The following is a 16,413-nucleotide window of genomic DNA, read 5'->3' as shown; positions in this document are numbered from 1 at the left end:
CGCTCCGCCCCGCATGACAAAGTCAAGCCTAGGGAGGAGAAAGACACGCACAGCGTCAATCTTCTGCCAGGGAGCCAGCAGGGAAGCGTCCAGGTGCTGCAAGTCGCGTCGAATTGCCGCGATCGCATCCGTTGGCGTCTGCGTGACTTTGTACCCGGTGGGAACGCCAAGATGGAGGTAGGCGTCACCCGCACCGAGCACGGCTGGTTCTCCCCCTTGCAGGGCGAATACCGAGCCTAGCGTCTGCCGACGGCGGATGTGAAGCGTGGCACACTTCGACGGCTTGAAGGTAAGCCCGGCCCACGTCGCCACCTCACCCACAACATTGAGGAGCGTCTGCATCGCCTCCGAATCCCGCGCCAGAAGCACGATATCGTCCGCATACGCCAGTGCACTCACACTGACGCCGCTAAGCGGAATACCACACTCATTTCTGAGTGAGGTTGCGGCGCGAAGTACGGGCTCGAGCGCGAGATTAAAGACGATGGGCGACAGTGGACAGCCCTGCTTGACCCCTGCCTGGATCTCTATCTCCTCCGTTAGTCCGTCAGATGTACGGACGCGGGTGGAGCAACCATCGTACATGTCGGCAATTAGATGGTGCAATTGCTCTGGTAGTCCCATCCTGCTCAGTACTCCAAGGAGGTGAGCGTGAGGCACTGACCCGAAAGCATTCGCCAGATCAAGCCATGCAAAGCATGCTTGGCCTCCCCTGCGCCTTGCATCATCAATTGCCGTTTGCACAATGAAGTTGTGCTCGTAGCAGCCTTCAAACGTGCGGAAGCCCTTCTGTTCTGGGGAGAGCAGGTTCAACCGCTCCGCCCAGAGAGAAGTGCGGTCCGCAACGATTGCAGCAAAGAGCTTAGAGATGGTAGAGCTCAATGCTAAAGGCCGCCAGTTTGTCACGTCCGAGACGTCCCCTTTCTTGTGGATGAGGACGGTAGTGGATATTTTCCACTGCACCGGAGTCTTCCGCTCATTCCAGCAGCGCGAGAAGATCTTAGCTAGCACATGGCAGCCAGGATCCTCACGTCGCAAGTCCGAGTAGGTGACTCCGTCTGCCCCAGGAGCAGTATTGCTCGCCTTCTGGAGCCGCTGTTGCACCTCTGAAGGTGTGATCGGCAGCAGGACCTCCTCGCTGACATCAGGAGGCGTGGTGGCGGCAAAGTCCGGGACAGCAGCTGGTGCATCTGAAGGAGAGAAGTCAGATTTAGCATAGATATTTTTAAAGTGCTCCGTGAGCACGCTGCCATCGATTTGGCAGTACGGTGACGTCTCGCCAAGGACGCGCTGCATCGCCTTGCGCCGGTCCGCGCGGTACAGCTTCTGAATCTCAGACGCTGCATTCGCGTCGTACCGACGCTCGGCGGCCGCCGCGCGCCGTGCGCCACGTCCACCGCGCCGCCCACCGCGGCCGCGTGTAGGGGCAGGGGGAGGGGGATTGGCAGCAGCGTCGGCGCGGCCCTGGCCGCGGTGCGCTGCTGCTGGTGGCCCATCCTGTCGACCTCCGGCTGCCTGGCGTTGTGGCTTCGTCTCGGCTATCTCGGAGATGAAGTCCTCGACGACCGCGACGAATGCGCCCCACGGTTGGTTGTGGACGCTCTCCAGGGCCGCCAGCCAGCGCCGCTGCCTCTCCGTTAGCCGAGCGTCGGCCGGGGGAGGGGGGGGCGGAGCTGCCTCAGTTGCGCCCTGTTCGGAGGGTACAGGAGGGTTGGTCGGGTTCGGTGTAGGACGGGAGTTTTGCGGCGGAAGGTTAGGACTGGGCCGGTTGTTACGGCGTCGGCGTCTCCTCCTCTTGCTGCCAGTTCTCGGAGACGCAGCTGCAGTCCCTCCGTTCACGTCGCGCCGCTCCGTCGTCTGCGTCGGTGGTGGTGCCGTGCTGCCATCTGGCGTGGGCCTCTCAGTGCTGCTTTCGATCGCCGCGCTGGTGACAGGTGGCGCAGCGGTAGCAGCAGGGGCCGGTGTAGATTGCGCCGGCCTGGCGCTCGGGTCGGGCGCACCGCGGCTGGTGTTCGCCGCGCCGCCAACAGATGGCCCGGCGGTCGCCAGCGGTCCGCCGCCGGCGCGAGAAACACGGGGTGTAGCTCGCGCCGGCTGACCGGACGCGCCGGCTCGCCCCGGGCCGCTGCTACGCGGACTGGGTGCCCGACGATCGCTACCAGATGGCGCAGTGGTCGTAGGGGTGGCCGGTGTAGCCCGCGCCGGCCGGGCGTCTCGAGGTGTAGCTCGCGCCGGCCTGGCGCTCGGGCCCGGCGCACCGCGGCTGTTGTTCGCCGCGCCGCCAACAGATGGCCCAGCGGTCGCCCGCGCCCTGCCGCCGGCGCGAGATACACGAGGTGTAGCTCGCGCCGGCCGCCCAGGCGCGTTGGCTCGCGCCGGGCCGCTGCTACGCGGACTGGGCGGTATGATGCGCCGTCGGTCCGGGGGCGGTGGTCTGTGTCCTGCAGCACGGCGTCTGTCCCTCCGTGGGGTGACTACGTGCCACTCATGATCTGCAACAGGAGCTTTTTGGTTATTAGCACTCCCTGCCTGAGCGGAGACGGAGTGACGGGCGTCACTCGACGTAACCGCCGGCAGGGCAGAGGAAACGCGGCGCGTGTACGTCTGCGACCGCACAAGCACCACACCATCCGGTGCATCGGCCGGGCGCGCGGCCTTTGGTGCGTCAACCGGCGGCGCGGCTGCGCCGTGAATGACAACACCAACGGTCGCGGCAAGCGAGGCAGCCTGCCTGCCACTGCCCACCCGCACCGCAGAGCCACCTGTTGGCGGCGTAGCGAATGCGGGCGGCAGTCCCAGGCCGGTACCCACGCTCCCGACAGATGGCGGGCGGGAGGCGCCTGAGGCAGCCGCACGACGTGGCCAGCGTACGCCACTGGGTGCAATGGCCGGCGCGGGCCGCGGCGAGCCGCGGCCCATGCCGGACACAGCGCCTCTGGCCGGAGCGACGCGTTCGGCGGCAGGCGTCGGCAGCGGGCTGCCTTCACCTCCCGAACTTGCGCTCGGCACTCGTGGCGACGCGGTTGACGTCGCGGAGCGTGTCGGCAGGGGGATGCCAGACCTCCTCGGCGTGCGCACACAAAGTACACACGACGCGGGGGTGGCAACCACCGCCGTCCTGGGCGTCGCAGACGCCTGCACACTCACACAGGGTGAGGGCAAGGCAGCCTGTGAGCCCACCACGCTGCTGCGGGTCAGGACCGCCGCGTATGTTAAACCTAAGTCCAGCCGGTCTGTCCTACTAGCTTCGGGGACCGGACTGGGCTGTGGCCATAGCCCCTCTCTATTATCTAAGGCTAGGCGGCCTATGGTACTAGCTTCCCGAGCCGCTTTCGCCTGTGGCTTGCGCCCAGCACTAACTAAGGACGAAGGGCCTGTCCTACTAGCTTCGGGGGCCCTCGCCTGTGACCTCCCGCCGGCTGACCTCTCTGGGTGCCCCAGAGAGTCAGACACGGCATCGTGTCCCATACTCACTCTCCCCCGACTGGCAGCGCCGGGGGTTGCGGAATCTGCATTGCAGAGCCGCTGGTGTAACCGCAGCGTCTTCAGCCGCGGGTCGCGTCGGCCGCAAAACTGACACTCGAAAACGGGAACCGTTTCCGGGTCGTGCAGCCTCCTATAGTGGCGGGGAAGGGCCGAGTGGTCCTTGTACTCGCCAAAAGTAGGTCTCCCGGCAGCCTTGGTGACGAAGCAGATCCGGCAGCGGAAGACCTCCGCCGGCAGCGTCACCACAAGCTCCATTGTTCAGGTCGCGGACCTGAAACAGGAGAATAAAAGCGACCGCTTCCCGGTGCAGAAATCAGCCCATATCAGCCCATATTAAGCTGATAAGAACAGATACTACACTTTGATCTTAGCCAAAAGGCCGAGAAGCGATAAGGAAAAACCGCAGTGGAAGGGCCTAAATGCTTGCAGCGTGTGCGCTCCACTTGTGGGAGTGACAAACGGTGGTACGGGCCGATATGGCAACAGGCGACCGTCGAAAACATCGCAAAAGCAAGAACAGGAAGGATCGACAATTCACGAGAGCACTCGTCAACAGCCCAGTACTACCCTCCATGTCCAAGAGTAAACTGCGACTCCCATCTGTACGCCGCTAGCTGCCAGGGCAGTGGAGAAGCCGTGAGTCCGCCCCACAGCAGCTCCAGGGCGGCGCGAGCTACATCGGCGCGAGGCTGGCGCGAGCTACACCTAGCCGAGTGCTTGCATCGTCCACCGCCTACTGCATACGTGTGTGTGTGCACACGCATTCTGCGTGCGTGCGGCGACGACGACGACGTTCGCGAGGAGCTAAGGATATAACTCCAAAAAATTTAATTAAAATTATCTGTGGCCGGACCATATGTGACGCCAACGAGGCATCCGAAGGCACCCTTCTGTGCCCACATAAATAACCAGCCTAGTGTAATGCGGCTGCAAGAGCGGTCCAGCTAACCGCAAAAAAAAAAAAAAAAAATAAATAAATAAATTACGTAAGATAATGTTAAATTAATTACAAGAAATCGTGGTGTGTAAGCAGCTAACTACTGGGCAAATCGACAACTACAACAAGTTTTGCTACCAGCGGAATATCTGATCACTGCAGAATATTAACTCATTTCAGTCTGTGTTTTAATTAATTTTAGGTGGGCCGATCCCGGCGGTACTGCAATGCCGGGCCAACCCGCGACAGAGGTGGAGCAAGCCCCTAGCACTCCGTCATGAGCCAAAAATGAGTTTAATATTCTGGTCCTGCGATGCAGGACGTATCAGATATTAAGCTGATAAGAACAGATACTACACTTTGATCTTAGCCAAAAGGCCGAGAAGCGATAAGGAAAAACCGCAGTGGAAGGGCCTAAATGCTTGCAGCGTGTGCGCTCCACTTGTGGGAGTGACAAACGGTGGTACGGGCCGATATGGCAACAGGCGACCGTCGAAAACATCGCAAAAGCAAGAACAGGAAGGATCGACAATTCACGAGAGCACTCGTCAACAGCCCAGTACTACCCTCCATGTCCAAGAGTAAACTGCGACTCCCATCTGTACGCCGCTAGCTGCCAGGGCAGTGGAGAAGCCGTGAGTCCGCCCCACAGCAGCTCCAGGGCGGCGCGAGCTACATCGGCGCGAGGCTGGCGCGAGCTACACCTAGCCGAGTGCTTGCATCGTCCACCGCCTACTGCATACGTGTGTGTGTGCACACGCATTCTGCGTGCGTGCGGCGACGACGACGACGTTCGCGAGGAGCTAAGGATATAACTCCAAAAAATTTAATTAAAATTATCTGTGGCCGGACCATATGTGACGCCAACGAGGCATCCGAAGGCACCCTTCTGTGCCCACATAAATAACCAGCCTAGTGTAATGCGGCTGCAAGAGCGGTCCAGCTAACCGCAAAAAAAAAAAAAAAAAATAAATAAATAAATTACGTAAGATAATGTTAAATTAATTACAAGAAATCGTGGTGTGTAAGCAGCTAACTACTGGGCAAATCGACAACTACAACAAGTTTTGCTACCAGCGGAATATCTGATCACTGCAGAATATTAACTCATTTCAGTCTGTGTTTTAATTAATTTTAGGTGGGCCGATCCCGGCGGTACTGCAATGCCGGGCCAACCCGCGACAGAGGTGGAGCAAGCCCCTAGCACTCCGTCATGAGCCAAAAATGAGTTTAATATTCTGGTCCTGCGATGCAGGACGTATCAGATATTAAGCTGATAAGAACAGATACTACACTTTGATCTTAGCCAAAAGGCCGAGAAGCGATAAGGAAAAACCGCAGTGGAAGGGCCTAAATGCTTGCAGCGTGTGCGCTCCACTTGTGGGAGTGACAAACGGTGGTACGGGCCGATATGGCAACAGGCGACCGTCGAAAACATCGCAAAAGCAAGAACAGGAAGGATCGACAATTCACGAGAGCACTCGTCAACAGCCCAGTACTACCCTCCATGTCCAAGAGTAAACTGCGACTCCCATCTGTACGCCGCTAGCTGCCAGGGCAGTGGAGAAGCCGTGAGTCCGCCCCACAGCAGCTCCAGGGCGGCGCGAGCTACATCGGCGCGAGGCTGGCGCGAGCTACACCTAGCCGAGTGCTTGCATCGTCCACCGCCTACTGCATACGTGTGTGTGTGCACACGCATTCTGCGTGCGTGCGGCGACGACGACGACGACGTTCGCGAGGAGCTAAGGATATAACTCCAAAAAATTTAATTAAAATTATCTGTGGCCGGACCATATGTGACGCCAACGAGGCATCCGAAGGCACCCTTCTGTGCCCACATAAATAACCAGCCTAGTGTAATGCGGCTGCAAGAGCGGTCCAGCTAACCGCAAAAAAAAAAAAAAAAAATAAATAAATAAATTACGTAAGATAATGTTAAATTAATTACAAGAAATCGTGGTGTGTAAGCAGCTAACTACTGGGCAAATCGACAACTACAACAAGTTTTGCTACCAGCGGAATATCTGATCACTGCAGAATATTAACTCATTTCAGTCTGTGTTTTAATTAATTTTAGGTGGGCCGATCCCGGCGGTACTGCAATGCCGGGCCAACCCGCGACAGAGGTGGAGCAAGCCCCTAGCACTCCGTCATGAGCCAAAAATGAGTTTAATATTCTGGTCCTGCGATGCAGGACGTATCAGATATTAAGCTGATAAGAACAGATACTACACTTTTTTTTTTTTTTTTACGTACAGCAGGGTGCGTTGAGTAGCAAGACTTGTTGCCAGGAACGAAATTAAAAACGAGGGGCATACTCTGCTATGCCGCAACGGGCGACGACACTTGACGCAGAAAGACACCTCGCTCCGCAGGTGTGAAGAAATAGTGATTTGAGAACTAAAAGGAAGAATGAAAGAAAGATAGAAATGAAAGGAAATTACAAACAGGGACGGCAGCACACACAAGTGAAAATGAAACTGGCGAGATAATCCCATCGCCCAGAGAATTAACGAAGGAATAAGCTCCTAAGATTGATTGCGTGATTCCTAATGTTCCAATAAAGTGTTTTGCAATAATTGTTCCAATTGCGAATCTGAGGTGAGTCAAGTCAAGATTGGTGCAAAGAACCAGGGGCAAGCCCAGGCAATGCCTGGACAAGGTGCCCTAGGCAACCTGGAACACCGTTTGACATCCATGGATCATTGCAACTTTCAAAAACCGGGCAAAAGTGGTCGTATAGTTTCGAGCAGATTCCGCCACGCGATGCTGGCTCCACAGGTAGTCCATGAAAGAGACAGCATCGGTGAGGGAAAGGTCGTAGATCGTGAAAATGGTGTGGCCCAAGAGCCACACCATTGCGTTACGTCTTGGTCGGGGTTGTGTTTGAAGATCAGGGGTAATGAACCAGTCTGTGGACACATTTGCTGGTGTCGTCCCACCTATCAGCGCTATGAGCACACGTGCAAGATCCCACACTTCTGTGACGTGGGGGCAGAGGAGGCGATGCTCCCTGGTGTCGACGTCACCACAGCGGCCGCAAGCAGCCGAGGGCCGTAGGCGGATGGCTGCCAGGCGATGGTTAGTGGGGATTAAATTGTTGACTACACGGTACCATAGCGCCGAAACTGCGGTGGGAAGGGCTGAGTTGTTAATATTAGCCCAAACTTGGCGCCAGATGACCGACGGTCGTCTGTCCTCTAATTTATGTGGCGTGGGCTGGCCTCGGAGTGCCTGGTAAAGGCGCTTCGACGTGCGTGCCTTGTCAGTGGCCACTGTGAGGACATAACTGCGGTGGAAGTAATAGTCTCTGACCGTCGTCAGCCGGAACGGAATATGCGTCAAACAGACCGGTGCACGCGCCGAGTGTGGACGATAACGGTCGAAGAGGACCGCTGTAGTCCCACCGGGGTCGGCTTCGCGCAAAGCGGTGACACGATGTATCAGAAGGGCCGCACATTTCCGGGAAAAGTCAATGAGGCCGAGGCCGCCATCGGCCTTCGGCAGCGTACTGGTCAGCGCATCAACCTTGAACAGCGCATGCCGCCACAAGAGCCAGTATACTGCTTGCGAGATGGCTCGGCCGATCTGCTTCGGCAGCGTAAGGAGTTGGGCGACATACCATGCCCGTGAGAGGAGATAACCATTAATCAGCTGGATGCGTTGATGGAGGTCGAGCCGTCGATCAGCGTGGCTCACGCAAAGGCCCCTGATGCGTGTGAGAAGCCGCCGCCACGTGAGGGTTAACATACGCTGCGGACAGGCAGTCACCTCAAGACCCAAGATACGCTGTTCCCCCACAACGCGGTACCAGGGGCGTTCGACGGTCAATGATCGTGGCCCTAGCGGAAGCAACACGGTCTTGTTGGGATTTAACTGAGCACCGGAGGCCCGTTCATAAACGTCGAGAACGCGGCGAACGGAATCGATGTCCCTGGCGTTAGCAACGAACACACCAACGTCATCGGCGTAGGCCGCACAGCGGAAGGTGACGCCTGGGAGAGCGACACCGTCGACCAACCGGCCAATGTCACGCAGCAAGGGGTCCAGCGCTAAGGCAAACAAATACATCGACAAGGGACACCCCTGTCGAACTGACCGCCTGATGGGAATGGGGCGCGACCGGCAACCGTTCACCACGATAGTGGAATTCGCCCCATCCAAGAAGTGCCTGATGATGCGTATGAAGCGCTCCCCAAAACCCATCCGCGACATAACGCCCAGCAGGTAAGGGTGCGAGACCCTGTCAAAGGCACCGGCGAAGTCCAAGGAAAGAATGGCAGCCGGAGTGCGAGTGTCAGCGGTGAGGAAGACAACATCGCGGTACAGGGAAGCGGCGGTGAAGATGTTCCGACGCGAAACGCCACAGGATTGAGTGGGGCAAAGTACCTTAGTCATCGCCTGTTTGAGACGAGAGGCCACGCATCGTGCCACCAACTTATAGTCAGTGTTAAGGACAGTGATAGGACGCAGGTCTTGAGCTCGACAGTGACCAGTCACCTTTGGAATAAGGGCGATACGTCCAGATAAAAAGTCGGCGGGTAAGTCGCATCCAGCAAAAATCTCCTCGCACATTTTGCAGAAACGGTCGCCGAGCAGGTCCCAAAATTGTTGGTAGAACTCATAAGGGAGACCGTCGGGGCCAGGTGACTTGCGTCCCGGACAGGCACGGAGGACAGATGTGAGGTCAGCGAGTGTCAGGGGCTCGGTTAAAGAGCCGCGGTCATGACGATCCAAAGAAGTAGGCACCCCACTGACAAGGGCACGTTGGGCGGCGACGTCGACCTCAACATCCTGGAAGAGGTGTGTGAAATGGTCCGTCAGGTGTTGGAGGACGTCACGGTTGTCTGTGATACGCGCACCATCGTCTGTCTTAAGGCGCAGAATTTTGTTCTTCTTGGCACGAGTTCGTTCAGAGGCAAGGTGATAAAGGGATGGCTCCTCGCCTTCAATCAGGGATGCAGAACGACACCGCACCACCAAACCGTCGGCTTTCTCCCGAGTGAAGCGAAGTATTTGCGCCTTAATTTTGTTGAGGCGCATGCGGAGCTGATCATACCTGTCAGCAGGAAGAGTCAGGGCGTCAGTGAGACACTGCTGATAGAAGGCCAACGTGCTACGTTTCCAGTGGGCGACGTCGCGACTATATTGCCGGATAACACGTCGCAGCCGGGGCTTCGCACAGCGGAGCCACCAAACCACCGTGGTAGGGTACCGGGAAGTGTCCACGAGACAATCCTGCCACGTTTTCGTGACAAGAGCACGAAGTTCGGGCAGGGACAGATGAAGGGTATTCATCTTCCAAGAGGTGCCACGAGGAACCGGGGCAGGGCCCGCGATACGCAAGGAACACGAGTACGCACAGTGGTCACTAAAGGCCACGGGTATGACTTGGACGGCACAAAGGGCGGGAGTCAAATCAGCCGAGACATAAACACGATCAATACGGCTGGCTCCAGTGGGATAGATGTGGGTAAATTGCGTGTAGGCGGGATGGAAGTGGCGCCACGTGTCAGTAAGGTCAGCCGCCCGAAGGAGTGAAGCGAGCGCTTCACACCGCATAGGCGTCGGGACCTGGTCAACTTCGGCTACCACACAGTTGAAGTCTCCGCCAAAGACGATAGGGCGACGAGCTGCTAAGAAAGGGGGGAGATCAGACTGAAAAAGTGTTGTTCTGTCATGCCTGTGGTTAGCACCGGAAGGAGCATAGACATTTAGAAAAAGGACATCTTGAAGGATACATGCAAGAACGCGACCGTTGGGTAGCGTGGTAACGTGGGATGGAGTAAACTCTGATCGGTAGAGCAAAGCAGTACCCCGCCGGGCGTCAGGGTCGATGTTATACAGTGCCTCATAACCAGCAAGGTCAGATAGAAAAGGGGCACAAACCTCCTGGAGAAAGACCACATCAAACGCACCAAGGCAGAGAAAGTCCTTCAGTGATCGAAGTTTGACCGGGTTGGAGATGGAGTTGATATTGATCGTTAAAAGAGAGAGGGCTCCCGGCGGACGGTCAAAGGCAGGCATGGGAGAGCAACACAGAGTAGACAACGGCAGATAGGGTCACGGCCGTAGGGATGCAGGTGTGGAAACATCCACACCAGAACCCAGCGATATCACCCCGGATGTGAGAAACAAATACCAAGCAGCTCATGTGGGGAAAGGCCCACTCAATCACGCAAGTCATCGCCCTCGTCGTCAGCCCAGTTCAGGCCTCCCCCATCGGCAGGATAGTCTGAGCCAGGCGGCGCAGACGCGTCGGACACAGTAGGATGTGAAAGGGTACGAGTACGCTGCATTGGCTGGTCACTACCCTGGTCATGTTTTCGTTTTGCAGGGATCGCTCCCCGATCTCGCGAGGAACTGATAAGAGCCTCTAGTTGCCGAGCAGTTTGCCGCATACCGCCCGAGCGGTCAGCGGAAACAGAGCGGGAAACTGAGGAGGCCTGAGAGTCAGCCTCACTGCCGCTCTCAGGGGGACGGAAACCGTCCGCCTCCTCCGCCGGCTGGTCCGGGTTCGCCTTCTTGCGTCGATGACGACGGCGGGGGGACTTAGCGTCATCTGCCGGGAGGGGCGGGGTAGGAAGAACGACCTCCATCTGTTCGACAGCGACCACATCTATCGCCATGGCAGGCACATCAGACGCCGCCGGCGGTACCGCCACAACGGGCGCCTGGTCCGGGACGGGTCTGTCAACCGGTGCACTGGGTGCCAGTTGCACCGCTTCTGGCGGGGGCGACACGTCAGTTCGCTCAGCGGGACGGGGGGCAGCGCCCGCCACTACCTCGCTGAGGAGAGGCACAAGGTTGGTACCAGCAGTGCGTTCCCGCGGCAGTTGCACAGGACGCCGGCGCGGGCAGTCCACGCGGAGATGCTCTGTCGATTGACAAAGGGAGCAAGTCTGCGGTTGCCCAATATAGGTGATCTGGGCCCTGGTACTCGCAACATTTATATACGACGGGATGTGCTGGCGGAGGTCCATGCGGACACTACGAACGCCGCTGTTGCCCTGGAAACGGTAGGCACTTCCCCACTTCTCATTCGTGATGCTGAGCACCGTGCCATACCGCGACAGGACACGGCCGATTACGTCATTGGGACACTCAGGGGGTACGTTAAATACCCGCACAGTTCGTATCCCAAAGCCAGATGGCACAATATGCACTGTTCCGACAGTTCCATCGAAGTAGCGGAACGGATGTTCGCCCGCGAGTGCCAGGCCATACTTTTCGTATTTCTCCTGGTCGAGAAATTTCACGAATAACGAGAATAAGACAAAATCCAGTTGAAAGGTGTCGACGTCATTTTCCGGTACTTTCAGATCACCAAATATCCATTCCTGTATTTCAAAGGCCGTAGGCCGTCTCGCTGCTCTGTCGAATACGCATTGAATGCTGTTCGACCGGTTCGACATATTCACCGCAAAAATATCAACGCTGGAAAAACCAAGAACAAACGAAACGACCACGAAACGCGACTCGCGACCCGCTACAGAGCACAACGGACCGCTCCGACCGCGGGGTGCTTCTTAGCCAAAAGGCCGAGAAGCGATAAGGAAAAACCGCAGTGGAAGGGCCTAAATGCTTGCAGCGTGTGCGCTCCACTTGTGGGAGTGACAAACGGTGGTACGGGCCGATATGGCAACAGGCGACCGTCGAAAACATCGCAAAAGCAAGAACAGGAAGGATCGACAATTCACGAGAGCACTCGTCAACAGCCCAGTACTACCCTCCATGTCCAAGAGTAAACTGCGACTCCCATCTGTACGCCGCTAGCTGCCAGGGCAGTGGAGAAGCCGTGAGTCCGCCCCACAGCAGCTCCAGGGCGGCGCGAGCTACATCGGCGCGAGGCTGGCGCGAGCTACACCTAGCCGAGTGCTTGCATCGTCCACCGCCTACTGCATACGTGTGTGTGTGCACACGCATTCTGCGTGCGTGCGGCGACGACGACGACGTTCGCGAGGAGCTAAGGATATAACTCCAAAAAATTTAATTAAAATTATCTGTGGCCGGACCATATGTGACGCCAACGAGGCATCCGAAGGCACCCTTCTGTGCCCACATAAATAACCAGCCTAGTGTAATGCGGCTGCAAGAGCGGTCCAGCTAACCGCAAAAAAAAAAAAAAAAAATAAATAAATAAATTACGTAAGATAATGTTAAATTAATTACAAGAAATCGTGGTGTGTAAGCAGCTAACTACTGGGCAAATCGACAACTACAACAAGTTTTGCTACCAGCGGAATATCTGATCACTGCAGAATATTAACTCATTTCAGTCTGTGTTTTAATTAATTTTAGGTGGGCCGATCCCGGCGGTACTGCAATGCCGGGCCAACCCGCGACAGAGGTGGAGCAAGCCCCTAGCACTCCGTCATGAGCCAAAAATGAGTTTAATATTCTGGTCCTGCGATGCAGGACGTATCAGATATTAAGCTGATAAGAACAGATACTACACTTTGATCTTAGCCAAAAGGCCGAGAAGCGATAAGGAAAAACCGCAGTGGAAGGGCCTAAATGCTTGCAGCGTGTGCGCTCCACTTGTGGGAGTGACAAACGGTGGTACGGGCCGATATGGCAACAGGCGACCGTCGAAAACATCGCAAAAGCAAGAACAGGAAGGATCGACAATTCACGAGAGCACTCGTCAACAGCCCAGTACTACCCTCCATGTCCAAGAGTAAACTGCGACTCCCATCTGTACGCCGCTAGCTGCCAGGGCAGTGGAGAAGCCGTGAGTCCGCCCCACAGCAGCTCCAGGGCGGCGCGAGCTACATCGGCGCGAGGCTGGCGCGAGCTACACCTAGCCGAGTGCTTGCATCGTCCACCGCCTACTGCATACGTGTGTGTGTGCACACGCATTCTGCGTGCGTGCGGCGACGACGACGACGTTCGCGAGGAGCTAAGGATATAACTCCAAAAAATTTAATTAAAATTATCTGTGGCCGGACCATATGTGACGCCAACGAGGCATCCGAAGGCACCCTTCTGTGCCCACATAAATAACCAGCCTAGTGTAATGCGGCTGCAAGAGCGGTCCAGCTAACCGCAAAAAAAAAAAAAAAAAATAAATAAATAAATTACGTAAGATAATGTTAAATTAATTACAAGAAATCGTGGTGTGTAAGCAGCTAACTACTGGGCAAATCGACAACTACAACAAGTTTTGCTACCAGCGGAATATCTGATCACTGCAGAATATTAACTCATTTCAGTCTGTGTTTTAATTAATTTTAGGTGGGCCGATCCCGGCGGTACTGCAATGCCGGGCCAACCCGCGACAGAGGTGGAGCAAGCCCCTAGCACTCCGTCATGAGCCAAAAATGAGTTTAATATTCTGGTCCTGCGATGCAGGACGTATCAGATATTAAGCTGATAAGAACAGATACTACACTTTGATCTTAGCCAAAAGGCCGAGAAGCGATAAGGAAAAACCGCAGTGGAAGGGCCTAAATGCTTGCAGCGTGTGCGCTCCACTTGTGGGAGTGACAAACGGTGGTACGGGCCGATATGGCAACAGGCGACCGTCGAAAACATCGCAAAAGCAAGAACAGGAAGGATCGACAATTCACGAGAGCACTCGTCAACAGCCCAGTACTACCCTCCATGTCCAAGAGTAAACTGCGACTCCCATCTGTACGCCGCTAGCTGCCAGGGCAGTGGAGAAGCCGTGAGTCCGCCCCACAGCAGCTCCAGGGCGGCGCGAGCTACATCGGCGCGAGGCTGGCGCGAGCTACACCTAGCCGAGTGCTTGCATCGTCCACCGCCTACTGCATACGTGTGTGTGTGCACACGCATTCTGCGTGCGTGCGGCGACGACGACGACGTTCGCGAGGAGCTAAGGATATAACTCCAAAAAATTTAATTAAAATTATCTGTGGCCGGACCATATGTGACGCCAACGAGGCATCCGAAGGCACCCTTCTGTGCCCACATAAATAACCAGCCTAGTGTAATGCGGCTGCAAGAGCGGTCCAGCTAACCGCAAAAAAAAAAAAAAAAAATAAATAAATAAATTACGTAAGATAATGTTAAATTAATTACAAGAAATCGTGGTGTGTAAGCAGCTAACTACTGGGCAAATCGACAACTACAACAAGTTTTGCTACCAGCGGAATATCTGATCACTGCAGAATATTAACTCATTTCAGTCTGTGTTTTAATTAATTTTAGGTGGGCCGATCCCGGCGGTACTGCAATGCCGGGCCAACCCGCGACAGAGGTGGAGCAAGCCCCTAGCACTCCGTCATGAGCCAAAAATGAGTTTAATATTCTGGTCCTGCGATGCAGGACGTATCAGATATTAAGCTGATAAGAACAGATACTACACTTTGATCTTAGCCAAAAGGCCGAGAAGCGATAAGGAAAAACCGCAGTGGAAGGGCCTAAATGCTTGCAGCGTGTGCGCTCCACTTGTGGGAGTGACAAACGGTGGTACGGGCCGATATGGCAACAGGCGACCGTCGAAAACATCGCAAAAGCAAGAACAGGAAGGATCGACAATTCACGAGAGCACTCGTCAACAGCCCAGTACTACCCTCCATGTCCAAGAGTAAACTGCGACTCCCATCTGTACGCCGCTAGCTGCCAGGGCAGTGGAGAAGCCGTGAGTCCGCCCCACAGCAGCTCCAGGGCGGCGCGAGCTACATCGGCGCGAGGCTGGCGCGAGCTACACCTAGCCGAGTGCTTGCATCGTCCACCGCCTACTGCATACGTGTGTGTGTGCACACGCATTCTGCGTGCGTGCGGCGACGACGACGACGACGTTCGCGAGGAGCTAAGGATATAACTCCAAAAAATTTAATTAAAATTATCTGTGGCCGGACCATATGTGACGCCAACGAGGCATCCGAAGGCACCCTTCTGTGCCCACATAAATAACCAGCCTAGTGTAATGCGGCTGCAAGAGCGGTCCAGCTAACCGCAAAAAAAAAAAAAAAAAATAAATAAATAAATTACGTAAGATAATGTTAAATTAATTACAAGAAATCGTGGTGTGTAAGCAGCTAACTACTGGGCAAATCGACAACTACAACAAGTTTTGCTACCAGCGGAATATCTGATCACTGCAGAATATTAACTCATTTCAGTCTGTGTTTTAATTAATTTTAGGTGGGCCGATCCCGGCGGTACTGCAATGCCGGGCCAACCCGCGACAGAGGTGGAGCAAGCCCCTAGCACTCCGTCATGAGCCAAAAATGAGTTTAATATTCTGGTCCTGCGATGCAGGACGTATCAGATATTAAGCTGATAAGAACAGATACTACACTTTGATCTTAGCCAAAAGGCCGAGAAGCGATAAGGAAAAACCGCAGTGGAAGGGCCTAAATGCTTGCAGCGTGTGCGCTCCACTTGTGGGAGTGACAAACGGTGGTACGGGCCGATATGGCAACAGGCGACCGTCGAAAACATCGCAAAAGCAAGAACAGGAAGGATCGACAATTCACGAGAGCACTCGTCAACAGCCCAGTACTACCCTCCATGTCCAAGAGTAAACTGCGACTCCCATCTGTACGCCGCTAGCTGCCAGGGCAGTGGAGAAGCCGTGAGTCCGCCCCACAGCAGCTCCAGGGCGGCGCGAGCTACATCGGCGCGAGGCTGGCGCGAGCTACACCTAGCCGAGTGCTTGCATCGTCCACCGCCTACTGCATACGTGTGTGTGTGCACACGCATTCTGCGTGCGTGCGGCGACGACGACGACGTTCGCGAGGAGCTAAGGATATAACTCCAAAAAATTTAATTAAAATTATCTGTGGCCGGACCATATGTGACGCCAACGAGGCATCCGAAGGCACCCTTCTGTGCCCACATAAATAACCAGCCTAGTGTAATGCGGCTGCAAGAGCGGTCCAGCTAACCGCAAAAAAAAAAAAAAAAAATAAATAAATAAATTACGTAAGATAATGTTAAATTAATTACAAGAAATCGTGGTGTGTAAGCAGCTAACTACTGGGCAAATCGACAACTACAACAAGTTTTGCTACCAGCGG

General features: G+C 55.4%; 7 non-coding genes and 1 pseudogene across 7 annotated transcripts; all 8 read right to left on the bottom strand.

The window, feature by feature from the left end:
• Positions 1–3,765: 3,765 nt before the first annotated feature.
• On the bottom strand, positions 3,766–3,877 carry LOC124579907 (annotated as a pseudogene).
• A 743-nt stretch (positions 3,878–4,620) lies between these two features.
• Positions 4,621–4,813, bottom strand: LOC124579944. The gene has a single exon (XR_006973072.1). It is a non-coding gene; the product is annotated as a U2 spliceosomal RNA (small nuclear RNA).
• Positions 4,814–5,556: 743 nt separating this feature from the next.
• On the bottom strand, positions 5,557–5,749 carry LOC124579943. Its single transcript, XR_006973071.1, has one exon. It is a non-coding gene; the product is annotated as a U2 spliceosomal RNA (small nuclear RNA).
• A 746-nt stretch (positions 5,750–6,495) lies between these two features.
• LOC124579884 lies at positions 6,496–6,685 on the bottom strand. The gene has a single exon (XR_006973031.1). It is a non-coding gene; the product is annotated as a U2 spliceosomal RNA (small nuclear RNA).
• A 6,034-nt stretch (positions 6,686–12,719) lies between these two features.
• Positions 12,720–12,912, bottom strand: LOC124579942. The gene has a single exon (XR_006973070.1). It is a non-coding gene; the product is annotated as a U2 spliceosomal RNA (small nuclear RNA).
• A 743-nt stretch (positions 12,913–13,655) lies between these two features.
• Positions 13,656–13,848, bottom strand: LOC124579941. Its single transcript, XR_006973069.1, has one exon. It is a non-coding gene; the product is annotated as a U2 spliceosomal RNA (small nuclear RNA).
• Positions 13,849–14,591: 743 nt separating this feature from the next.
• On the bottom strand, positions 14,592–14,784 carry LOC124579939. The gene has a single exon (XR_006973067.1). It is a non-coding gene; the product is annotated as a U2 spliceosomal RNA (small nuclear RNA).
• A 746-nt stretch (positions 14,785–15,530) lies between these two features.
• LOC124579938 lies at positions 15,531–15,723 on the bottom strand. Its single transcript, XR_006973066.1, has one exon. It is a non-coding gene; the product is annotated as a U2 spliceosomal RNA (small nuclear RNA).
• Between the last annotated feature and the right edge of the window lie 690 nt (positions 15,724–16,413).

Source organism: Schistocerca americana, unplaced genomic scaffold, assembly GCF_021461395.2.
Source record: "Schistocerca americana isolate TAMUIC-IGC-003095 unplaced genomic scaffold, iqSchAmer2.1 HiC_scaffold_315, whole genome shotgun sequence".
In the NCBI taxonomy this organism is placed as follows: domain Eukaryota; kingdom Metazoa; phylum Arthropoda; class Insecta; order Orthoptera; family Acrididae; genus Schistocerca; species Schistocerca americana.
Note: the sequence above shows the minus strand (reverse complement) of the source record. Positions and strands in the feature narration are given on the sequence as shown.